The sequence below is a fragment of the Suricata suricatta genome, chromosome 16 (genome assembly GCF_006229205.1).
Source record: "Suricata suricatta isolate VVHF042 chromosome 16, meerkat_22Aug2017_6uvM2_HiC, whole genome shotgun sequence".
Taxonomy (NCBI): Eukaryota; Metazoa; Chordata; class Mammalia; order Carnivora; family Herpestidae; genus Suricata; species Suricata suricatta.
In genome coordinates, this window is record NC_043715.1 from 40,044,099 (window position 1) to 40,070,599 (window position 26,501).

Sequence of the window (26,501 nt, forward strand, 5' to 3'; positions counted from 1 at the left end):
GAGGGCCGGGCTGCGGGCCCGGGGTGCCCAGGGCTTCCCCGCGCGCTCGGGTCCGGGACTCGGGGGCGTCGTAGCGGGCGGGGGCGGGGGAGGAGTGAGGAGCCGCCTGGGCTTCCTACCGAGTGGCGGAAGGTGCCCCCGCGCTCCGTCGCGCGCGTCCCCACCCCGCTACTCTCCTGGGCACCGGCCTGTTTTGTACTCGAGGCGAGTGTGTGTGCGTCAGTGATCGTGTGAGGGTGTGTGCGTGCGAGTGTCGGGAGTGCGCGAGTCCGGGCCTCGGGCGGCTCTGGTAGGCGGGGGGAGGATCTGCTCGGCCGGGGACCCAGCCGAGCCTCCCGATCACTAGCTTCCAGGTCTGCACGCCAGCGCTGACCTCGCGGGAGGCCGGCCGGACCAGGCGGAGGTGCGTCGGCGGGTTTTGGTAGTGCCAGTGTTGGCGCTTGGGTCGGAGTGGACCCCTTGCCTCTCCCAGGCGCGGGAATCCCGCCGCCCCAACTTTCGCCATACATCTGGGCCCAGGCCCCGAGACCCCGACCCGGGGCTAGCGCGGCAGCCTCACAACGCCCTTGGCTGTGAGCTCGCTGCCGGGTTCTCACGGAGAAGTAGGGGCCGATCCTGGAGCTCAGTGTCTTAGGCTGTCTCCGGTGTGGGGTGGACCCCGGGTCCTTGGGGCGTCTCCCAGCTGGACCCTGTGCAGTGACTGGCTATGCTAGGGGGACTGGGCGGCAGGGCGGTCCTCGGCCGGCCCAGTAGCAGAGCTGGAGCGGGAGGCTGTTGAGCCAAGGGACGGTAGCCCCCGAGGAGTGCACGGTGGGAGACGCGGCGGCAGAGGGATAAGGGGCACACTGGTCCCTTCCCCATTTCTGGGATGCTTACAAGCCACACTACCAAGCCCACTTTCTTTGGGTAACCTCTCACATCCGAGTTCACCTTGCCCTTGCTTATGGGTAGGGAACTTCTCTTAAGTCCTGCCCTAGAACATTGTAGCCTCTGGAATGGAGTGGGAGAACCCTTTTTTAAGAATTTCCCAACTCTCATGGCCTCTCTTGCCCACCCTCTGTCCTGTCCCAAAGGCAAGGCAGACAGACTGCATGAAGAGGTGACACCCTGCTCCCTGTAGGGACCATTTTAAAATCCAGAGGGTCTGAGGGCAGGACAGGGGCTGAGGAAGCCCCCTCAGGGGGAGCTGGAACTACATTTCAGGGCCTTCCTCAGACTCAACCTCTGTGAGGTGACCCACGGAAGGGATAACAGGCAGACCCTGAAGAGACTGAGTCTGTCAGGGTGATCAATAATTTAAAAGCATTTGAACACAGAAAACCTCAAAGTCAGGCCCCATCCCAGAGCCTAGCCCATTCGCCCTGAGACGCACCGATGGCATAGCTTATTTATTTATTTACTTGGAATCAGACGGCACAGAGTGAATTATGTTTCCCTGGTATTGATTTTTTAAAAAGACCCCAAATTAAAAAGTCAAGGCTTTCTTAAAACAAGGTCAAGGATTAATTATTTATAGAGAGACATCAATCCGCTGATGTGGGGGCTCCTTTATAAAATGCCTGAGCGGGCAGAAAGGAGCATGGGCTGATTTCTCTGGCTCCAGCTGGGGGAGGAGCGGGCTGGTCGGACCTCCTGGGCTTGGCAAGGCTTTCCTGGACTGTGACCAGAGGAGGATCCTTTGTAACTCAGCCTGCTGTGTGAGAAGGCTTTTTAATCTTGTAGCCAGAATGCCACTTGGGAAATTTCATGCATATTTGCTGTGTTTCCATAATGAACATTTACTGATTACAGAGTATCAAGGGAATTTCATTTTTTAAACATTTATTCAAATGTCTGTTTATGTAAGCTAATAAGTCTGGGAAAGTTGGGTAGCTACTTTTTTGCAGTATGGTTGTTGGGAAAGTATGCCTGGTGGGTTCATTGCAGAATTTGCCTTGGATTCCCTGAGAAGGTGGGAAGTCAGTCTCCAGATTGGAAACGGCCCGCAGACTACTTCTCTGCTCTTCGCTGAGAGTTTGTGCCAGCGGCGACCTGATAGGCTGTTTGCGGTTTTGCTGATCGAAGAGATGGGCGCTTAAAGCTTTTATCGTGATTTTGCTGATGCATCTGGTTGGAGGCACCTGCAGTGGGCCCTGGAGTCTTGTGTGAGCGGGTGGGGGGGTAGTGTGGTGCCCCCTCTCCTGCTGCCTGGGCTCATGTGTGACAGTGCCAGGCTGTGCCTCCCTGGCTTTCCCGTGTGTGGTAGCCACGCTGGAGAGCCATGGAGCAGGGAGGGAGCCTAGAGGCAGGAAAGTGGGCCCAGGGTTTGGCAGTGCCTAAATGAACAACTGTGGCAATTAGATCCAGTAAACACGGTGCAAATCAAGGGCTCAACCTTTCAGTTAATCAGAAGGTAATGAGTTAGAAATAGGAGATTTATGTAGTCCTGGCCCAGGGAGATCAGTGTGGCCCTGCTGTGGGACAGTGAGAAATTAAAAAAAAAAAGTTGAGGATGGTTGTCTGGATGTGAATGTGGGAGATGGTGTCCTGGAGCCTCAGGAGGGCTGCTGGGAGCAAGCAGCCTGTGTGGTGACAGCACGGGGACAGTAGGCTCCCTGACACTGTCTTTGAGGTCACAGCCAGGACTAGTCTGATCCCAGAGCATTCGTGTCCCTTCCCTCCTGGGAAAAGGCTGCCCAAAGGCAGAGGGAAGGTCCTGCATGCAAACAGCCGGGGGACAGGGCTGCATTAGCTCAGGTGCCAAAGGACACAGGTGATGCCGTCTCATTTCTTCCCAGCTTGAAGGCATGTGACCCCGCGGTCGGCAAATCACTGTGGCAGATGATGAAACTTACAAATTGGTTGTGGGAAAAAGTTGTGACTTTTACCCTGTACCAAACTACCTGTCATTTGTGATCTGGGGCTGTGGTGTGCACCTGCTGGCCCGAATATAGCCTAGGCCACCACTGGCAGGACGGGGAAGCCTACATCTGGGGGGCTGACACTGAAAAGCAGCCCTGGTTCCCTCTCAGAAGTCACCTTCCAGGAAGTCCTGAGTGTCCACACTTGGGCAAGGGGCTGTGTCTCCCCATCCCCGCTCCCCACCTCGAAGGCGGGCCATGCGTTTCTGGGAAATCAGTGGCTTTTGCTGCTGGTGACTGAGGGCCAGAGGTGGCCCTGGCGAGCAAGAGTTATTTGAACTAAATTGGAGTTGTCAACACTGAAGTCTGGAGCCAGATGACCCCATCACAGGTTCCCATTGTCGGCCCCACTGTGGCTGTCCCTCCTCCTGCCATCAGTGAATGTTTGAGAAACAGGTGTTAGGTGTCTGTCTCTGTGCCAGCCTCTGGGGACAGAAAGTGAACCCAACTACAGAGCAGCCCCTGCCCCTGCGGACAGCCTTTCCCTCACAACTGAATCATCACTCCCTGATCCACGGTCCGCCGGGCAACGCCATTACTGAACAAATAACGGACACGTGTGGTTCTAGGCTGTGAGATGCACGTAAAGGAAACATCTGGGTGTTTCTGAGATGCACATAGAGTAATCTGAGTTGCACTGAGGGACAAGAACCTCCCTGAAGGGGGTGACAATTCAGCTGAGGTCTGAGGGAGGAGCCAGAACTAAGTAAGAAGGGGATGGACAGAGGAAGAGAGAGAGCTTGGCAGGCGCGGTGAGCAAACGAGGGAGAGGGAGCATGGAGGGCCAGCCAGGAGCCGTGGGGAGGCCCGTGTGGCCAGCACAGTGAAGGGGTCGGTACAACTGGAGACACAGCCAGAGCCCTGCCTATATAGGGCCTTGAAGGCCAGGGAGAAACTTAGGACTGACCCTACCAGCCCCTACAGAGGAGGGAGCCCAGTGAGGAGGGAGCTATTGCAGGAAGGTGACCGAGGTCTTAAAGGGGAACAGACCAAGGGGACTGTGCCAGGGTTTGGTGCTGGGTTAAGTGTGGGAGGGATGGTTAGGTAAAGGCTGTTGGAATCCTGACTTCTGGATCACCAGTGGGAGTTGTCAGTTCCCTTAGGCAACTCCCTGTCCCCTACCCTGCCCTGCTGGACCAGGAGTCCCGGCTCTTGGGCTCCTGTCCCCTCTGGTCAGGTTATGTCCTCTGGGGCTGGGGCTCAGGCGGCTAGTTGTGTAGCCTCTGTGCCCCTGCCCACATGGCCCAACTAATAGCTTTCCTGTAAGCTCTTGGCCCTTCTGCTCCCTTCCTGCCGCAGGTAGTGAAAGTCAGTGAGTGACAGTCCGGTGCCCATGCTCTCTAATGAGGACTTTGATGCCCACTCTTCTCTGGAGCTGATTGCCTGCCAGTCTGCTGGCCAGAGGTGGCATTGGCTTGTGTGTCATCCCCTCGGCACCCTGGGACCCTGGTAGGTGCTTTTTCCGCCACCCACTTGTGCCGGACCTGGCAGCTGGCCAGCATCAGAAGGCTCTCCTCTCCTGTGCCCTTCCACCACCCCAGCCCTCACGTCGTCCCCTCCTCCCATGGGAGCCAGTCAGGACCTGCTCCTGCCCCCTGCTGGGGGCTCTGCCCCAGGCTCGGAGCTCCAGCTCCCTCGGATGTCAGCGAGCTCCCTGTGGCTGTCTGCAGCTCAGCTCAGCGTCCCTGCAGACATCAGCTCAGCCATCAGCAAGGCAGAGTTGGGATGGGGGAGCCGGTCTGTGAGTCACCTCGCTTCCCGTTGTGCCCACGCTGCTGGCTGTGGGCCCTGAGCCGAGAGCCGGCACTGAGCTGCTAGCAACAGCCCAGGTCGCTGTCACCTTGTCCTCACTCTGCCTGGGTCTGAGCCAGCTCCTCCCCGGCTGGGCCAGACTCGGGGACAGGAGGGCTGAGAGCCAAGGAGAGGATGCGAGGAGGTACAGATCACTCCTCGGGCCCCAGGCCTTTCGGGAACTGATCCCTCCAACACCAGGACCCTTCGCTTGGAGGATGGCCTCACTGGACTGGCCCTCCTCTGTAGTCTGGCCGCTGCCTCACCACCGAGCCCACCAGACGTGGCCAGCGGCTCCTCAGTGGGAAGGCAGCACCGAGGAGCCCTGCTGCCGGCAGCCCCTAGCCCAGGTTGGCTCACACTTGGCGGACTAGTCATCTCCCCCTTCGAGGCCGTCTCTTCTGGGGGACTGACTCATCTCCCTGGACAAGCCCCATCTGCCCAAGCCTCTGGGTCCTGAGACCCTCCTCCAGCCCTGAGATGTGAGGGCTTTGCTTCCTGTGCTCCCAAAGGGAGCACCCCAGGCACCCAGTGGATACTGACTACAGTCCTTCCTTTCGCAGAGCCGACCGCCGGGCCCAGGGGAGGCTGAGCGAAGGGGTGCGCAGGTTTCGCTGCTGGTGCTCATATCTCTAGCTGTCTTGGCCATGATGAGCTCCAGAGAAGGGGCTCGGTGATTGCTGCCGGTAGGCAGAGTGAGCTAAACTGTGCAGTCGGCCTCACTGCTGGAGCCAGTGTGTGATGCAGGTGCTCTGTCCACACCAGCTGAGCCAGTGCATGGTGCAGGGAGTCTGTCTATACTGGTTGAGTCTAAGGTGTGAGCCCTGGGACCTTGCATTCAGCCTGTGCCGGCCCTGCTCCTTACAGGACTTTGTACAGAGTTCAGAGTCCTCGGAGTCTCTGTGGCTTCGGGCACTTTCCCTGTACCCAGGCTCTCCAGCACGTCCCTTCAGACCCTGGCCTGCCGTCAGGCTGGCTCCCAGAGCTGCGGTGGTTGAGCCCAGCTCACGGTGCAGGCAGTGTGTGCCGGCTGAGCTCAGCACACAATCCAGGCAGTCCGTCTCCACTGGCCAAGTCAGTGCGTATGCAAACCATCCGTCTAAAGCGTTCGAGCCAGTGCTCCAAGCAGGTGCTCTGTCTGTACTGGTGGAGCCAGAGGGTGAGGCAGCCTGCCTGTTTTGGTGTCTGTTTGCGCCTTCACTAGGAATAGTCTTTTCAGCCCCTTCCCGGACACACTTCTGGGTCCGGTTTGAATCCGACTTCCAAGAAGCTTTTCTTAACAGCTCTCTGGTTTCTCTCATCTTCTTCCAGCCCCTTAGCGGAGGCTGGAGCCGCGCTGGCAGCAGTGTGGATGTGGGGCCTGGTGATGCACCGTCTCACCTGGGTGTCCCCTCCCGGCTTTGCGCTGCGGGCCGAGCCTGCTGCCGCCTCTGGGTGCAGAGGGCGCCCTCGGTCAGCGGTCCTTGCCGCCTCGCAGCTCCTCACGGCAGCCACACACATGCCTTTTCTCACAAAAGCCCCATAGGCAGGAAGACTGTCTCAGTGCGCAAGGTGAACGGCCTTTCTCTGGGTGCGTCTGTCTTGCCACCTCCTGCTGAGATTTTGGGCCTCTTTGTCCACCGATGTTATCTCACCTCCTGGTCTCATCTGCACTTTTAATTTAATGTCCATTCATTCCTGTGAAAGCGCGATCTGTGCCTCTTATTTATCTCTTTAGTTCCCTCTGCCAGGAATTCAAGTGTCAATGGACAGCCATGGCAACAAGCTCCACCCCTCGGCCCACTGCCTGCAGCCCGCTATGTTATGAATGAAGCCAGCACTTGGGGGTCAGACTGCCTGGGTTCAAATCCCAGCTTCACCACTGGGTCACCATGTGAGCCAGTTTCCTCATCTATAAAATGGGGATGACAGTAGAATCCACCTCATTGGGCAATCGTGCTTCACATCCGGCCAGCCCCAAATACGTGACAATATTATTACTGTAATTATCTCCTGTGTTTGTTCTCTCGGCTGAAGCTTAGTCCCTTTCTGTCTTGGATGCGAGGAAGCATGTTGATCAGGACCCTGCCTGGTAATGTGACAAAGGCTTAGGGGACATGTGGCCCTACTGGCTTGTGTCCTCTGGAGTCACTCTTTCTAGGCTGGTTCCCATCCATATCCTTCTCAGTACATTTTAAAACTTTTTAAGTACAGTGTGCATACCAAGATTGTGTGTGCTGTGCAGTGAAAATCTGTAAGCCAAACATGCCTGTGTGCCAGCACCAGAGCCTGACCACTGGGGGCGCCGGGGTGGCTCAGTCAGTTAAGCACCCGACTCTTGATTTTGGCTCCGGTCATGATCTCTTTCGGGTCCGGTCATGAGTTTGAACTCTACATCGAGCTCCACGCTTTTAGCATGGAGCCTGCTTGCAATGCTCTCTCTGCCCTTCCCCCACTTGCTCGCATGCTCTCTCTCTCAAAAATAAATACATAATCTTAAAAAAAAACAAGATCATGGGGTCGCCTGGGTAGCTCCTTTGATTAAGCGTTTGACTTTGGCTCAGGTCATGACCTCACGGTCTGTGAGTTCGAGCCCCACATCAGGCTCTGTGCTGACAGCTCAGAGCCTGGAGCCTGCTTCAGATTCTGTCTCCCTCTCTCCCTTCCTCTCCCCCACTCACACTCTGTCTCTCTCTCTCTCTCTCTCCCAAAAACAAATAAACGTTAAAAAAAAAAAAAAAGATCATGGCCAGCATGCCAGGGGTCCCTGGGTCCTCTTCCGGACACTTCCCCTCTGCCACAGGTAACTACTTGTCCTTACTTGGCAGGGCACTGATCAGTATCCTGGTTTTAAAACCGGATGTAAATGGAATCAAAAGTCTGGGAGTCTGGCTTCCCATCGTGTTTGTGAGATTCACCCACCTTGCTGTGAGCGGTTTGTTCACTCTCGCTGCTGTGTGGGGTTCTGTGGTGTGACTGTCCCCTGGTGCACTGATCCGTTCTCCGGTGGATGGACGTCGGAAACCGTACTGGTGTGCACATTCCTAGGTGTGTTTCTGAGGCATCTGTATGCATTTTAATGAGCGTGCACCTAGAAGAGACTTGCTGGGTCTAAGGATGTGCATTTGTTCATCCCGTGTGGATGCTGCCCGTTTTCTAAGGTGGCCGGTTAAGCGCCCCCACGCCAACACCAGTTAAATGTAAGAGTTCTAGTTGCCCTGTATCCTTGTCGGTCCTTCATGTGGTCGGTCATTTGCATTTCAGCCATCCATGAGTGTGTAGAACTATCACACTGTAGTTTTAACTTTATATTTCCCAGATGACTAATACAGTTTATTTTTTATTTTTGGGCTAAAGATATGTTGAACTCAAAAACATTATTAAACAAATTTGAAAATTTACTTCCATCTCCAAATTGTGGTTATCTGGTTCCATCTGTGGGGCGGGTTTGAATCCGCCACAGGAATGCGATGGGTGGAGTAGACAGGTGTTTCTCTGGATGAGGCTGGGGACCGGGCCATTGGCCTCAGAATCACCCCAGGAGCCGTCAGGGATGCAGGTGTTGGGCCTCTGCCCAACCCTGAGTCACCAAAAGAATCCTTGTGGTCCATCATTCTCTCTGTGACGCGTCTGTCTTTCCCTTCACGAATTCCTCAACCATGACCACCCTGTCCAGCCCATTCCCTGCTGGGACTCCGTACCTAGCACAGTCCTGGCACTGAGCGGGGCCCTGTGAACACCCGCTGGGTGAAGGCCTAGAAGACGAGGCCTGCCTGTGGACCTCTGCCCTCTCTCACCCCAGCTGACTTGACGGAATTTGTTGGTAGCCTAGGCTGCTGTGGGGAGGGCTCTGGAAGTTGGGTTCTTGGACTTTGGAGGGTGTCCTGGCCTGGTGCTCTGTCCCTCTAAATGACCTCCTCATCCCCAGAGTCAGCTTCTGACCAACGCCTTTGGGTCCTAGGCTCCAGGCTCTATGCTGGCGCCCCCAGAGCTCCAGGCACTGGCTATTTAGGAACATCTCCTGGGTGATCTTATCTGATGGGCTTGTATGTCATTGGGTCCCTCTGGAGAAGCCTGAAAGCCCCTCTTGAACACAGAACTCCACCCCTGCACTCTGTTTTCTCAGCACCACATTTTCACAAATGACACGGCCCTGAGTCAAGTGAAGCAAGAGAGGCGTGTCTATTACCACGTCATCCGTTCCTGCCCAGTGCATTTTGATGGGAACCACGATGAAGCCCCCTTTCTTTGGGCATGGCTTGTTCCCATTCTCCTCAAGTCTGATATAGTTACAGTGGAAAGCAGCATGGCCTGGGGGGTGAGAGCTATGGGTCAGACCCCTTGGGTTTAAGTCAAGGTTCTGTTCTTGTCTGGTGTTGTGACCTAGCCATTGCCTCCCAGAGAGAGGCAGATTCACACTCAAGTCAGACCACCAGTAAGGGGGATGACTAGGCTGGCTGAGGTCTCTGAGGTTGAGGAGAAAGGACAAGAGATTCTGGCTGAGGCATCTGTAAGGGGGCTTCATGAAGGAGGGAGCCCTGGGCTGGTCTTCAAAGATGGGGAAGAGAGAGACGGCACCTCATGGACCACTTAGTGTGAGCCCCACCCCTGAGGGTCCACAGGGAAGGAAGTGCCCTGAGCCCCCACGAGAACATAGTCTAGTTTACCCAACACACAAGGGCATAGAGCAATGATCAGAGTTCATTGGTAGGTTATGGAAGACTTCCTGGAGGAGGTGAGCTTGGGACTGCATGTCAAGTGCCAAAAGTGAGAACTTTATCCTGGTGCCGGTAGAAATTCTCTCCAAACTGCGAGGTCATGGGGGCACGGACAGCATGAGCCAAATACCGATCGCTTTAAAATAGGGCAACAAAGAATTCCTGACACACACATTGTTTATGCGGTGTGGAGGCGGGTGTGCAAAGATGGAAGAGCTAAAAGCAGTTAGAGAAAAACAACACCTTTTTTTTTTTTGGTGGAAAGATAGATTAGAAAGGTTTATGCTCTTCTGTGATAACTAATATGAAAGGTTTATCAAAGTTAAGAAAAAAACCCTTGACGCTTTCTCCAAAATTGATCTGAAGACTTGGCAGATTTGAAGAATCCCTCAGTAGCGTTTCATGGGTCGATGCTAATTTGATGCAGCAGACCCGCGCATCGCGCCCACTTACTGCCAGACCAACAGTGAGCACGGACCTTTCGCGCAGGGTTTATAGGCGGACGGCTCATAAAGGTGCATGCTTGACAAGTACTCTGCTTCTCTTAGCATGTGCAGGATGAAGTGTTTATCAAAAACCGACTAAATCGCCCTTGCCTTTTACTCGTAAACTCTCCGGGGACGCCAGGCCTGGGTCGCAGGCGGTATTTCATGCGATATTTCCTGTGCAGTATTTCACCACTCCGGTTCCTGGTACGCTGGGAATCTTTGTCTCCAAAAGCCACGGGTAGGCGTAGGAGAAGGAGCCCTTTGGGCTGGAGGATGCCCTTAGGGATCACTTTGGAAATAACTTGTAACCCAGGCCATGGGACAGGACATTCTTCCTAATGGGGGGGGGGGTCTCCTAAAAGGAATCAAATGGGATTTGCAGCTCCAGGGAAATCCATCTCCTGCTTTCGTTTTTTGTTTCCTGGGCTGATGTGTGATGGATGATCGCCGCACGTCTCTCTTGGTCCAAATACACGTCAGAGCCTCATCCTTAAGGAGATCACTGGGCTTTGTTGTGCACGTCGGAAAGTGCTTAATGATGAGAATTACCGAACCTCCTGTCTATCATCCCTGAAAACCACGGTTCACGGTTTCCACAACGGAAAAGTGGACTTTGGTGGTGCTGGGCCTCTCGGCAACACGTCAGCCCCCCAGTGCCGCCCGGCGCAGTGGTAATTACCAGGACTCAGATGAAGCAGGTTGCTGGAGGGAGGTGGGTGCTCAGCGTGCAGACGGCCAGCAGCTCGAGCCTTGTGGGTTTTCGCAAGGGGAAATTTGATCTTGGGCAAATGTCAAGACGTCTTTGAAATCTGTGTTATGATATCAGCTCATTGCCAGCTTAGGGCTTCATCTGGATTTCATAAATATTGTATGGACCTCGGCCAGCTGGAGAACACAACAGCTACCCCCCAACACACACACACACACACACACACACACACACACACACACTCCATCACAATTGCAATCTATTGCTGAGTTGTCATGAAAAGCCAATTGGTGATATTTCAATCACAATGTTCTTGTAACAAATTCCATTCAAATTCCTTCCGAAAAGGAGCTAAGCCTTCCTCCTGCTGCTGAGAGAATGGTATGCTAAATGTAGCTTCCTGGGGCCCTGGCAGCCGTCCAGGGCTTTGTAATTTATAGTTCTCCTTCGTGGTTCTCCAAGTGACCTTGGAACCTCAATGCTGGTGGATTCCTTAGGTTCACACGTTACCCTCCGTCTTCTCCTGTGAGAACGGTCCCCAGGCACGCTTCCAGCACCCAGCAGCCTGGAGCTTGAGAGAAAGGATGTGAGCAGGGCGCCCAGGGAGCACATGGCAGGTGATTGGAAGATTGCTTGTTGCTTGTGACCTTTCCTCTGAAATTGATGTCAGCCACGAAACAGTCCAATATTGTGTTTAAAGGCAGCCTGCAAGGCGGCAGGAGCCTCTCTCCAGCCCCAGCACGCAGCAGGTAATCCTGGAAAAGAAGGGGAGGGACACTCTGCAATTACATTTCATCAGCTATTTTTGGTTGGGGAATAAACAAAATGGTCCAAAGTGCTGCTCTTACAGATTCTAGCCGAGGAGTGGCGTGTAGGAAAGATTAATGTACAATTAGAACCCGTGTACGGGTAAATTACAGGGTGACAGCTATCTAATGCAAACACCGCAGACGTGTAATTAAGAGGAGTTACAGGCTCTCGAGGATGGATTTGCTGAGGAAAGTGCGAGGGAGCTGTCTGGGGAACCAGCAGGACAGGGCCAGGCGCAGGGACCCCGCGGTGGCCCCACAGCTGGTGGGGGAGGGCCCGGGATGTACCGGGAGCCACAGCTCCTTCCAGCGGTGCAGCCTGCCGCCCCGCTGAGTCCTGTTCCCAGCCTCCAGGCCTTTCTGGGGCCATCCTCACCTTTGGCTCTGTGACAATGAGCACCCATGGATGTCTTTTTTTACGTTTTTAATTTCTCCTGCTTTGTCAGCTTTTTAAGGAATATGTTACATTATGTGGAAATTGGATGCTAACAAGATTTGTATGAATAAATTAGACTCTTAACTTTTTATGTTATTACAGAATTGAAATGGACTCTAATGACAGTCAGAATTAATGTTCTGTTTCAAATAAATGCCGGGGATGTGACTGAATTTTCAGTGCACTCTTGTGTCTTGAGTCTCTAGCCCTTTTCTGCGAGGGCTTTCGGGAGAGAGCGGGCCTCTGCGAGACCTCTTGGCCTTTCCCATGGGGCAGCCATCTCGCAGGGCTGCTGGGAAAATCTGCTGCTGCTTCCTCCCCCCCCCCCCCCCCCCGCTGCAGTACCCACGTACCCACCCCTCAGAAGTCCGCCTCTCTGCCTGAGGTGGGGGGCTACTTAACCAAGGTTACACCCCATCCTGTGTCCTCTGGCCCCAGAGCACCCAGTGGACCAGCTGAGGTCTCACTGCGTGTCCCCTCTGCTCACTCCTGCCCTCCTCACTTCCTCACAGCGGTCTCCCCTGAGCCCTCCCCAGGGAATTCGGCCACAGCACTGGCTCTTAGGGATTTTGGACTTCCTACACCAAGCCTCTGCCAGGTGAGTCTTTTCCGCTGGAATCAGAATCCCCAAGCACTAGCATTGTTCTGCTTTCTCCGTGTCCCCTTCTTGAACCCAGGCCTGTGTGAGATGCTGACTAGTCCCGGTCCCCCTGAGTAGGATTTGAACAGCCGCAGCTCTGAGTTGGGGGCAGACTTGGAGCGATTTTCTGTGATGAAAACTCCAATGTCCCAAAGGGGCATGGCAGAACAGGGGTTGAGGACCCTGGGTTGTGGGGACTGATTCCCACAGCTGATGGTGGGAGGGAGGAAGGGCCTGGTAAAGCGGGCCGAGAGCGGGAGGCAGCCCAGACATGGAGCAGCCCAGGTGAGAGATTCGGCCCCCACTGCGGCCAGGACTCATGGCAACAGAGAAATGTGGTCTGAGATGCTGGGAACCTTAACCCTAGCCCATGGTGGCCAGATATTTGAATATTCAGTAACGGGCAGATTAAACATTTTTTTAAGTTTATTTATTTATTTAGAGAGAGAGAGAGAGAAGACACACATGTGCATACACAAGGTGAGGAGGGGCAGAGAGAGAAGAACAGACGGAATCCCAAGCAGACTCCACACTGTAAGTGCAGCGCCCGACACGGGGCTCGAACTTACAAACCATGAGATCACGTCCTGAGCCGAAGTCAGAGGCTCAACTGACTGAGCCTCCCAGGTGCCCCGGAACGGGCAGATTTTTGTATGAAATCTATTCCTTTTGAGTATACAAACTAATTCAGAATTTAAAATCAAAGTCTCACACTGACCAAACAAGGTTATCTGTGAACTGCATCTGGCTTCCGGGCTGGAGGAATCTGGACTCCAGAACTTTATTGGCAAGGTGGCTGGACTCCCGTCTGGACGGTGAGGGCCAGAGCCTTGGAAAGGAACAGTAACTGCCGAGACCACAGCCCACGGCTGCAGAGATTGGGCTGCGGGCAGCGGTGGCCTGCCCAGATGTGGCCTCTGTCCTGCCCCCTCCATCTGCTGGGGAAAAGGTCCCCCCTGGTGGGGCTTGGGCACCTGGGCTGCTGCCCTAAGTATGGTTGGATTCTGACAAGCTGAGCCCTGCCCAGTCGGGCCACTCAGCTTGGGACTCTCTGGATGAGTGGGTAGCAGAGAAGCCCATGTGGACCCCTACCCTACCTCCAGGGACCTCACCTCCGCATTCCTGTCTCCACCTTCCCTAGTCCTAGAAAACCCCTGCAGCAATACTTTAACACGAGTAAAATAAGATTTAAAACAAAGAGTAAAACTAAGAAAATAAAAGTCTCACCACTCACTCAGTGCATTTTCTGGCCCTGGGGTTCCCATACATTGTTACAGAGAGGGAATATCTTATATCTCTTCTATATATAAACTCATGCATCCTATTCATTTTATAAAAATGCAATAATTTTTATGCCCATGCTCACAACCTGTTTAATCACTTTATGTATCACGAACATCTTTCCAGGGTAATGGATCTATTTCCATCCTGCTTTTGACACCTGCATAGGATTGCTTCGTAGGAATTTATCATCATTTATATACACAGGGCCCCATTGGACATTTTGGTGGTTTTCATTTTTGTTTTCCAATTTTAAAGCATGTTGAAGCGAACATTCGTGTTGTATTCCTTTGTGTCACTTCAGGATAAATTTCTCAAAGTGGGATTATTGGCTCAAAGGGTATGCATGGTTTAAAGACTTTTAATATTTCCCAAAAATCACCTTCCAGGAAGACCCGGCGGTGCGCGAGTGTGCCATTTTCACACTAGCGAATCTTCATTTTTTAAATCTTGGTCAATCTGGTAGGCTAAAGAGGGGCATGCTTATTCCTTTTTAAAAAATAACTTGAATTTTCATCAAAGTAATACATCTCCATAGTTTTAAAAGCACAAGTAAGAAAAGGCTTATAATAAACCCAGTGCTTCTTCACTTCATCCCTTCCCATGTCTCCCATCCTGCTCCCTGGAGCCAACCACCCAGGACTCTCGGAGCCACTTGCCCGCCGTGTGTTACTATTTCTATATTTCTGTGCAACCTGCCTTCTGCAGGTGTAAATGGCCAGCCAACTGTCACAGTACCGTTAATGGAGCACCCACCCATTGCTGACTGATTTGCTTAATTCTTATATTTACTAGGGCCATTCCTGGACTCTTCTGTTTTACTCTGCCTATTCTAAGGCCAGAACCCATACTTTGATTAATGTATCATATGAACACCTTTTTAATATCGTAGAGGGCAAGGGTTTCTCCCTTATTCTTGTTGATATAACATTTTTATTTCGTTAGGTACCCTTTCAAAATATTAGGTCAAGTTTCAAATAATATCCCAGAGAGATTTGTGTTGGGCTTGTATTTAATTTATAGATAAACTTAGGACACAATTGTAGGTAAATTGGCATTTTAACATATTTGTTTGTCAGGCTTTGCCATATGGAGTCTCGTGATCCATTTATTCAACAAATATTTCTCGGGAGCCAACTGAGTGGCAGGCACCGTTCTAGGCTTTGGGTTTACACCAGGAAACAAAGCAGAGGAAGGACTCAGCTCCCATGAAGCCACCATGATCGTTACCTTTGAAAAGCCAAGCGGGGTAAGGGGGATTGGAAGCGGAGGGGGCCAGGGAGGTACCACTGAGAAGATGAGACATGAGCAAAGATGAGATTTGAGGGGAATGTAGGCACGGGCCATGCAGGTGATCAGCCCAGCGGTTCTCAGCCTGGGGCAGTTGTGCCCCCAGGGGCATTTGGTGGTGCTATTGGCATCTAGTGGGTACGTGTCAGGGATGCTGCTGGACATCCTACAATGTACATGACAGTTCCCAAACATTGATAATGCCGAGGTTGAGAAATCCTAATCCAGGAGAACATCTGCCAGGCTGCGAGGCACTTCGTGACAGGCAGGAGTAAGGAAGAGAAAAGAATTGGAGAGAGGGAGGGCTCGAGCGTCTGGACATGAGGCCACAGAGGTGGGGGTGAGAGAGAATGGGGAGAGAACTGATGATCTGGGCCTTGTCGGGCAAGGTAAGGACTCTGTGCTCGCAGTGAGGTGGGGAGCTACCGCGGGGTTTTGGACAGAGCAGTGCCATGATCGAGTTATGTTTCAAGAGGATCACTTCTTTCACTGCCAGGCTGAGGGTCAGTGAGAGATGATGGTCTGAGCCAAGAAGGTGGCAGTAACGTGGAGCAGATAGATCAGATTCTAGATCTATTTTGAAGGCAGAGCCAACAGGATTTCCTCATGGATTGGGTAGGCTGTGAGGAAAGCTTTTGGTCTGAGCACCTGGAAGGATGGAGTCACCCCCAGCTGAGCTGGGAAAAGCAGAACTGGTGTTGGAGGGGTTTAGACCAGAAGTTCAGTGAAGGACAGATGATATTTGGGATGTCTAACACACGTGCAACTGTAGACGTTGGATGTTGGGTTGGATATGCGAGGGCAGAGTTCTGGAGAGAGTTGGGAGTTGGATATATAAACTTGGGAGCTGTCAGCATGTAGTTTTTGAGGCCACAGACTCATCGAGGTAAGTAAAGGAGTGAGTGCAGAAAGAGAAGGAAAGAGAACCAATAGCTGACACCTGGAATATTCCAACAGGAAGGAGTCAGGGAGCGTAAGAGGGACTAAAAACAGAGGCCCAGTGAGGTAGGAAGAGACCAGGAGAGTGTGAATGTGGTGTCCTAAAAGCCAACTGAGGAAAGTTCCTCATGGAGGCATGCATGGTCATCTGTGTCAAATGCTGGTGGCAGGTCAGGTAAGATGGGGACCAGCAGTTGACCAGTGGATTCAACAGTGTGCCCTAGGAAAACTGGCTTTGGTGGAGTTCTATCTAAGTGGGGCTATGAAAGGATGGGCAGAGATGAGACTGAACGTGGGTTATGGGTGCTTTGCAAAAGGGAGCAAAGGAACGGAAAGGTAGCTGCTGAGGGAAGGCAGAGGGTCAGGAGGGTTTCCATTTTTGCTTTTAGGATGGGAGAAATCACAGCGTGATTTTATGGTGACGGGAATGATCCGATAGAAGGTGGAAAATTCTGTAGGAAGGAGAGAAAGACTTGCCAGAGTAAAGTCCTCAAGAAGGTAAGAAAGAGCATGGAAGTTGGTGAAAGTAGAGAAACTGCCTCAGGAAGCACAGACACTTGAACTGGAGAGAAGCCAAGAGGACGGAATAGGGCTCAGATATGGCAGCTGGGATCTGGAAGTTCTCTCTCTCTCCACCCGCTCCAGCTTTGTTGAGATATAATCACATACCATGCCAGTCACCCATCTAAAGTGAATAATTCCATGCCTTTCACTATGCTCATGGAGTTATGCAACCATCATCACAAAGAGAAACTCTGTCCATGTTAGCAGTCAGTCCCTATTTATACCTCCTCAATCCTAGGCAACCTCCCTCCTCTTTCTGTTCCTATAAATTTGTATATTCTGGGCATTTCATGTAATTAGAGCCATGTAATATGTGGTCTTTTTTTTTTTTTCTTTTTTTTCAGCTTTTTTCCCACTTAGCATAACAGTTCCCAGGCTCATCCATGTGGTGGTACTTTTTTGCTTTTCATGGCTGAATCATATTCTACCTCCATTATTTTGTCATTTTATCTATTGATGGACATTTGGGTTATGACCACTTTTTGGATATTATTAATAAAACTGCCAGGTACACATTTGTCTACAAGGTTTTTGTGAACATATGCTTTTGTTTCTCTTAGGTATTTAGAGAGGAGCAGAATTTCTGGGTCAATTGATAACTCTATGCTTAACCTTTTGAGGATTGTTTTCCAAAATGGCTGCACCATTTTACATTCCCACCAGCACTGGATGGGTGCTCTCATTTCTTCGTCTCCTGACCCATCCTTATTATGGTCTGTCCTTTTGTTCCTAGCCACCACAGAGTGTGTATTTCGTATTTGTATTTAGTATTTGATTTCACTATAGTTTTGATTTGCATTTCCCTAATGACTCATGATGTAGAATGTCTTTTCATGTGCTTATTGGTCATTTGTACATCTTTGGAAAATGTCTATTCAGATCCTTTGCCCATAAATTAATTTTATTTTTTAAGTTATAGAATTGTAAGAGTTCTTTATGTATTCTGGATACAAGTTCCTTATCAGATGTCTGATTTGCAAATATTTTACCCCATTTTGTGTATTATCACTTTCTTGATGGTATCATTTGCAGTGCACAAGTTTTTAATTCTGATGAAGTCTGATTCATCTATTTTTTTTTCTTTTGTTTTTCATGACTTTGTTATTGTGTCTGAAAAGTCCTTGCCTAACCAAGGTCATGAAGGTTTACTCCTTTCTGCTTTTTCATTCATGTTTTTATCTAATTTTTGTCTCTGGTTGAACTGGCAAGTGTTCCCAGGATAATATTAAATACTAGTGGGTTTCCCTTGTTCTATTCCTGACAGTAATGTTTCAACATTAATCATGATGCTGTCTATGGAATACGATTTTTAGAACTTAAAAAAATATATTCCAATTACACTTGTGTTTATAAATAATCAAGGACTCCTTCTCCCCTAAATTTATTTGATCTCTCTATGGAGATAAACATGATTTTTCCCCTTTGACCTATTGATGCAGTAAGTGATGCTAATAGATATTCTAATATTGAGCAATTCTGTAATGCATTTCTAGATTAATCTTAACTTGTTGGAGTACATGATTATTTTATTTTACTGCTATTTAATAGCCAGAAATTTTATAATTTCCTTTGTGATTCTTTGACTCATTAATTATTGAGACTCTTAAACATTTCAGGGACATTTTTTCCGTTTCTGCCTTTCAGTTTTATCGCATTGTACTCAGAGATTGTGGTTTGGATGCTATTAACTCTTTAATCTTCTTCTTTTTCCTTTGATTATTTAACTTTAATTGATAACTGCTTTGTGTCCTGGTTGGCATATGGTCTTTTTTTTTTCAATTATATTTGAAATGATACATACCCTCTAATTGTTGGGGGCAGAACCCTGTCTATATCATCTATCTATATCTATATCCAATCTTTAGCTCAGTCTTGTTACCTGTATCTTTTACATCCTTATTTTTTGATGCTTAATTTATCAATTTCATAGTGAGAGGTATTAAAATTTCCCAATATGATTATATGTTTGTTAATTTTTTCTGATGTTATCAACTTTTACTTTATATTTTTCAAAAGCTATATTGTTAGGTGTGTATAGGTTCAAGATTGTTATATTTTGTTAGTGAATTATTCCTTTTTTCTTTGTGTAATGACTCTTTTAATTCCTATTGATGTTTTTTTTGCCTTAAATTCTATTTTGATTTATATTACTTTTATAAAATAAAACAACCTTTGCTTTGTAATTTACATGATGGATCTTTATAGTATCTCTTGATTTTCAGCATTTCTGCATCATGTTTTGGAAGGGTCTTTCATAGCAAGTTAATCTTTTTTTAACGATTACTGGTGTATTTGCATTCTTTTGCTTTCTTTTGTGTTTTACTTTCCTTGGTTTTTTTCATATTCTCTTCTCTTTTAAAAAAACATTTTCTGAGTAATATTTCATCGTACATATATACCACATCTTCTTTATCCAGTCATCAGTCAAAGGACCTAATATTACTCAGCCATAAAAAAGAATGAAATTTTGCCATTTGCAATGACATGGATGGAGCTAGAGAGTATCATGCTAAGCGAAATAAGTCAGAGAAAGAAAAATACTATATTATTTCCACTTGTATGTGGAAGTTAAGAAACAAAACAAATCAGCAAAGAAAAAAAAAAGAGAGAGAGAGAAGCAAATCAAGAAACAGACTCTTAACTATGGAGAACAAATTGATGGTTACCAGTGGGGAGGTGGGTGGGGGATGGGTTAAATAGGTGACAGGGTTTAAGGAGGGGACTTGTTTTGATGAGCATGTATGTAAGTGTTGAATCACTAAATTGTATACCTGAAACTAATATTATACTGTATGTTAACTGGAATTTAAATAAAAACTTAAAAAATAATTTCTGCTTTCTCAAGGATTAACTGGATTTTCTCCTCCCCCCCTCTCTCATTTTGCTCCCTCTACTGATTTGGAAGCTATACATTCTATTTTTTATTCTTTCAGTGATTACTTTTACTTCTTTAATGTTCATACTTGATTTAATACAGTATGAATAGCACCAAGATTTCTACCTTCCTCCATTACAACACAATGGTCATGGAACACTTTAATTCTGATCACATTCCCACCTCATGTCTTTTGTCTAGTTTCAGCACCATATTGTTAATAAACTCCCAATCTTTTATCATTATTACTGTTATTATTATTTACAATTAATGCTAATTTAGTTTTCCAGGTTCTTTGCTCACTTTTGTTGATTGCATCCTGTCCCTTCTCTCTGGGTTCCTTTTCCAACTGCTTCACAGATACTACGGAAAGTATTTCATAGTTCTTTCAGGCAAGATCTGTGGAAGCTCTCTGGACTTTGTTCTTTTCAGTATGATTTTGCCCTGAATGGTTGAGCTGGGTCTAGAACTCCGGGGTGATAGATGTTTTCCTTTAGCCTTTGGAAGTCCTAGTTTGTTGTTTTCTGGACTCTATTCGTCAGAGGAGCCTGGAGTTGGTCACCAGTCCTAGTTGCTTTTGTGATTTTCTCTTTGTTTTGGTATTCCTCAGCTTCACTCAGATATATCTAGGTATATAACTTTATTTCCTCTGCTTGAAAGTCGAACCCTTATTTACTCAATCTTATGGCTGTCTCAGGTTCTGAAAAGTTTTCAGTCATCATCTCTTCAAATAGAGCTTTTCCTTTATTCTCAGTGTTAGCCTTTGAGATCCAGCCACATGTGTGAGGGACAGTATGGCATGATGGGTAAGAACATGGACTCTGCAGATATCTGCATGGATTTGACTCGACTTCAGTGCTTATTAGTTGAGCAAAATCACTTAAACTCTTGTTTCTTAGTGTTCTCTCCTATAAATTGGGTATGATAGTATTATTAAACTCTTAGGTTATTGTGATAATTAAAGGAATTAGTGTAAGTAAAGTGATTAAAATAGCTCCTGGCACATGGTCAGCTCCATGTGAGCCTTGGTTACTGCTGTTCCTGAAATTCTCCAGAGACCCTACGCTGACACTGATATGTTTACCTACAGATCATGATTATAAGTTTTCTAGACGGATCTGACTATGTTTCAGTCTCTGGGGATGCATTTCTGCCCATCTCCATCATTATTAGCATTATTTTGGACCTTCTCATTTTATTGTCTTCCCTGGAACCTCAGTGTCATATTTTCCCTGGATGCATGCTGGGTGATTTTGTGAGATTTATGTCCAGGTCACTGCATCTCCTGGCTTACTAATTAATCTGTTATTAAACTCCTATATTGTATTTTTAATTTCAATCACTTTTTTTTTATTTCTAGAAATTCTATGGAGATTTCTAAGACCTCTGTGCTTGTTTTTGTAGTTTCCTGTTCTTTCATTGCTTTTAGTCCTTCTACTCAATAATTTAAAATATAATTATATTATCTTTTCTCAGGTTCATAGAGTGCTGCTAGCCCTTATCATTTGTCAGCTGATTTTCCTTCCTGGTGAATCATTTCCTTGAGCAGATTATAATTTCTATACGATATTCTAGGGAAGCAAAAATTATCCAAACTAATTTAAGATTGGTGATTTTTTTTTATGGTAGCCCTGGGCTTCCTGAGTTGTAAAAGTGTTGCTTCAGAACATTTCAAAAATTGTTTTTGCTGAGAATCCCATGGATACATCAGTTGGGACCCATTTTTTCCTGTCATTTCTATATGTGTATAGAAATACACATATATGTGTATGGATAGTGTAAATCTGGACTTCATGGCCATGGTGCAAGGTTGGGACTTCCACTCTTTCTGGAAATGGCCCACCCCCCAAGATTCTTTGTGTTTCCCAGACTAGGGTTGAGTTTCACGGAGCGGGATGCTTTCTATAGACTGAGTTTTGTGCAGGACCTGCATTCCTCCTCCTAGTCACAAGAGGGATGAGAGCCCGGCTGGATTCCTGTCCCTGGTGGACACTGGCGCCCCCACCCTGGCCTCGGGTCTGCCATCTGTCGCTCAAGGCCTCTGGGTACCAGCTGACATTTTATGCCTCCAGCTCTTACATCTCTTCATTTTTTTTGCACCTGAAGATTTCCTTTTCTTTCCTTCAAGCTCAATTATGAATTTAATTATCTTATATTGTGTTTTATCCAGTATTTCCATGCATTTGGAGCTGGGGGTGAAGATGATGGGGAGGGGGGTGCATGTCTGCCATAATCTTTTATTTGGGGTTTTTACATCTAGAGTGACAAGCAAGATTAGCCTGTGACTTTATTTTTGTTTCATCTTTGGCAGGTTTTGGTACTAGGGTTATGCGTTATTCATAAAATTAATTAGGAAGTTTTTCTCCTTTCTTTATCCTCTGGAACATTTTAAACAGCATAGAAAATTTCTGTTCCTTGAAGGTTTGCAATTTTCTGGTGAAATCTGTCTGAGGACTATGCCTCTGGGCGTAGGGGTGATTGTTTTCCACACTTTCTAGTTGGCTTTTCTACTTCTTAAATCGATTTGTATAACTTCTGCTTCCCTAGACTATCATACGTTTAATCAAGATCTTAAAATTTATTAGCATAAAAATTCCATGTGGAATTCTTATATTTTAATAATTTTTTTATATCTCTGGTTAAATCTCTTTCCCCTGAATGCTTTTTTCCCCTCTCTTTCTTTTCTCAATTGGACTTTGCCAGAGATTTATGTATTTTATTGACCCTTTCTGAGCAACAGCTGTTGAGTTTATTTATTCATGCTGCTATTGAATTCCTGAAAGTCAGTACTTCCTCCTGTCATCTTTAATCCCCTTTTAAGGTTTATTATCTTGCTCTTTTTCTAAATTTTTAAGTTGAATCTCTAGGCCATTTATTTTTTTTTCTTTAAGAATAAAATACTTAAAGCAATAAAACTTCCTCTGAGTACAGTTCTGGCCACAGTCCATGCATTTTGGTGTGTGCAAGTTGTTGCCATCATAATTTTTCCTAGCCGAAAATTGCCATTTTTATTTCCTCTTTGAGTATCTCATAGCTCTTTCATTTTCCTCTTGTTGTTAATTTCTAGTTAGATACTATTACATCCCATACATTTGATAAAAATGACCATATTTTCATGAAATGGGAATGATCTTGATTGTCATTCATCCCTTATTTTATGTACCACAAAGAAAAAAATCTGCTACTTCTAACATCCTGTCAATTGTAAGATGTATCTTGTTTCAGAGATGATGTGAAAAAGTACATCTTTGAATGTCTGAAAGGTGGAACTCACCATTCATCTAGATTTAAGTACATTGAGACTAGAGACTGTGACCCCTATTGTATTAGTTCCTTGCAATAGATTTGAACCTGGTGTGCATTTTTATACATGTTTTACATGTATTTGAAAATAATGTTTCTTCTCTATTTGATGGTTATAGGATTATATACATATACACACTGTATATTTCTGTACATTCCATATATACATACACTCACACACACGTGTATATAAAATCAATCTTGAAACAGTGCTTTTCAAATTTTCTGTATCCTTGTTAGTTTTTGTTAGTGGCTTGATCTTTCCCATTTCTAATTTTTTTTAACATTTATTTATTTTTGAGAGACAGAGAGAGATAGAGCATGAGTGGGGGAGTAGCAGAGAGAGAGAGACACACAGAATCCGAAGCAGGCTCCAGGCTCTGAGCCATCAGCTCAGAGCCCAACTTGGGGCTCAAACCCACAAACTGCAAGGTTATGACTTGAGCCAAAGTTGGATGCCTAACTGACTGAGCCACTGAGGCACCACGATCTTTTCTGTTTCTAAATGACACCTGTTAAAATCTTCCACACGGAAGATTTGTTAATTATCTTCATCATTGCCACTTTTTGCTTTAGAGTTGACCCTAGCATTGACCCCCTCAAAACTTTGCTAATTGCTCACTGTTTACTGGAAGGCTTACTGATAGTCAGTGGCGTATTTTGTACATGTATTGTATACTGTATTCTTACAGTAGTACCTACCTTTTCCTTAATGTTTTTGGTATATGTAGGCTGCATGGTTCACCTGTGAGATTTTTCAAATGGTCACAAATCTCTAAAAAATCTCTAATATACTATTTGAAAAATATTTGTATATAACAGGTGTCTAGGTAGTTCAGTTGATTGAGCATTCAACTTCGGCTCAGGTCATGGTCTCGCACTTCGCGAGATCGAGCCCCACATCGGGCTCTGTGCTGACAGCTTGGAGCCTACTTAGGATCCTCCGTCTCCCTCTTTCTCTGCCCCTCCCTGCTCTCTCTCTCTCTCTCAGAAATAAACGTTAAAAAAATAACTATTTCTCACCAGGGCTTGTTTTGAGGATTAAGTAAGCATGTAAAATGATTGGGCCATGCCTTGGTATACGGCAAGCATGGCTAAATGTTAGATGGGCTTAATCCCTTACCATTTATTGTCATCACTGATATTTTGGATTTATTTCTATCACCTCATTTGTGGCTTCTGTTTACTCCTCTCCTTTCTTGTACTCAGTCTAATCGATGTTTTCTTTCTCTTTTTTTCCTTTGTTGATTTGAAAACGATAGATTTTTTCCCTATCCTTTGAGTAACTTTAAAACGCTATGTTAACATACAAATTTAACTATACATTTTTTAGCACGTCTGAAGTTATTATCTCTGATGTCCTGCAAAACAGCCAAGGATCTTCACCCACGGGGACTACACACTGAACAGTCTGTCCCTCTATCTTCTTCCTGGCTATAGTTGAGGATTTTTTTGACCTTTATACAAAACAAGCATTATCAATATATAGAGTCAATAGTTAATTCAGTTTGCTGACAAGTTTCTATCAATATTTGTCTTTTTTTAATCCTGCTCATTTCTCCTTGGGTTCATTTTTCTTGCAGAAGTGTATCCTTTTGTAGGTTTTTCACTAAAAGACCCAAGTGTTTTTATTTTTTTAGTTTTTCATTTAAAAAATAGAATGACTTCTATTTACCTATTAGCACTTGGACAAGATATTTGCTCCTTCACTGTCTTCTGGGCATTCCCCCTCTCTTTTTTAAAATAGATGTTTGTTTCTTGTTTGTTTGTTTAGAGAGAAAGTGCAAGCAGGGACGAGGCAGAGAGAGAGAGGGAGACAGAGAATCCAGAGTGGCTCCAGGCTCTGAGCTTTCAGCACAGAGCAATGAGGGGCTCGAACTCAGAAACTGAGTTCATGACCTGAGCCGAAGTGAGATGCTTAACCGACTGAGCCCCCCATGCGCCCCTGGGCATCTCTTGATGCTAAGATGTCCCGTGTTGGTCAAACTGTTGGTAGATAATCTGTTTTTTCTTTCTGGTAAACTTTAAGATTTTTGGTTTTGTTTTTGGTACAGTGAAGTTTTACCAAAATAGGTGAAAAAAAATTTTTTTAATCTTTACCCTGCTTAGCACTGTGTGTACATTTTCAGTATAAGAAATTATATATTTCTTCAATTCCGGAACATTCTTAGTCATAGCCCACCAATTTACTGCTTTTCCTGCCAGTATCCCATTCTCTTCTTCGGAAACTCTGTGTTCAATGAATGGAATGATTCTTTCCAACAGTTACATAAGATACCAGTGCTTGGACGGACCAAAACTTAATTAAGCCTTCTGGAACTGATGGGAAATTATCTTTTTCCACTTTTTTTTATTCTATTAAAAACAATGCTGCAGCTAGCATTTTAATCTCTCTCTTTTTCCTTAGATTCTATTCTTATTGCATTCTGTTAGATAATGATTTCTGAGGGGTTTTTTTTCTATAGTGTAATATAAGCCCATTCTACTAACTATTCTATGAGTGATTTCGAAAACTATATTCTATTTGCTGAGTTCAAAAGTATAAGGGAGAGTGCCAGAGTTTTATTAGTCAAGTCTTTAATATTCTCACTGAATTTAGCTTGCATGTGTTCATTCAAAAAGTGTTAAAACCCTTATGACTGGGGCCCTGTCGAGTCTCCTATGGCCCTGGTCGTTTGCTTTATAGACCCGGAAGTGACGCTGTGAGATGTGTCCGCGCCTGGGTGGGGAGGTCACTCCATGCGGTTGACCCCCCGGCCTCCGCCGGAACGTTTTTGCACCTCCTTCCTGGGGCTCAGGTCTGCCAGGTGCCCTGCTGTCCTGGGCCCGCTCTGAGTCACAGGATGCCCGGCCGCACCTGCCGCCCGCAGAGCAGCTCTCCTCCGTGGTACCCGCTCCACGCCCCTGCCCCATTTTTACATCTATCGGATCCTTTCAGTGGAAATCGGGTGGGAAAGGAGTTCGGTTATTGGTGCCTGTTGCCATTAACACGGAAGTCCCTTTCCTTCTGGCAGCGCCTTTCCAAGCATGAAGGTTCTTTCCCTTCCTCAGCGGGTCTCCTGCCTTCGCTCCAGCCTACCATGTGTCCAGGTGAATGCCGTCCATTTATTCATGCGTTCGTGGTAGGAAGGAAGGTTCCCAGCACCCTTGGCTCCCACATGGGGGCACAGAAGCTGTGTGGGGCTGACAGCCCGGGCCTGGGTCCAGGAGAGAGGCTTCTCCGCTTCCCGGCTTGTTAACAAGGCCCGGGGACTCGTTCTGCTGATGAGACGCAGTGAACGCCGCAGTGGCATCTGCTGGACGCCTCCGGTGGGCCCAGCACTGGGCTGGGTGCACTCCTGCAGGACCTCAGATGTTCTTATGGCAAAGGCCAGAGAACTGCTACTGAGGTGGAGCGCAGGGGTCAGCCCCATGGGTGTGGTCCTCCGGCCAGCCGGGGGTCCAGAGGGATTTTCATGCAGGTCCTCTCTTCCTGGCCACCTCAAGAATTTCAGCTGGGGTGGGCCTCTGCCCTCCCCGGAGCCCCTTTCTTAACCAAAGGAAGGGTCGCTTTGCATGAGGGGCAGTCTGGCCTCCATGGCTGGACCATCAGGGGAGGGGCAGTGCCCACTGCCCAGCCACATTGTGCCCTGTGGCCTGCACGGCACCTGCCCCAGCCACATGGGGACCCCTGCTCCTTTGGCCAGGTGCTTACCGGTGCTACTCAGGCTGCCTGTGGGTGGGTGGCATGGACAGATGGACGGCTGCTCCCCGACAGATCTTTTCTCCACCAGCAGCCA

General features: G+C 47.6%; 1 protein-coding gene across 2 annotated transcripts in view; it reads left to right on the forward strand.

The window, feature by feature from the left end:
* Nucleotides 1-382: 382 nt before the first annotated feature.
* The window catches only part of CHST8 (carbohydrate sulfotransferase 8), a 121,637-nt gene continuing 95,518 nt past the window's right edge, over nucleotides 383-26,501 (forward strand). The window contains exon 1 of one of the 2 annotated variants that reach the window (XM_029926351.1): nucleotides 383-403. The gene's annotated coding sequence lies outside the window, so the exon portion shown is untranslated. Of the gene's footprint in view, nucleotides 404-12,411; nucleotides 12,429-26,501 lie in introns of those variants that run through there. The other variant, XM_029926352.1, reaches the window with a different exon arrangement.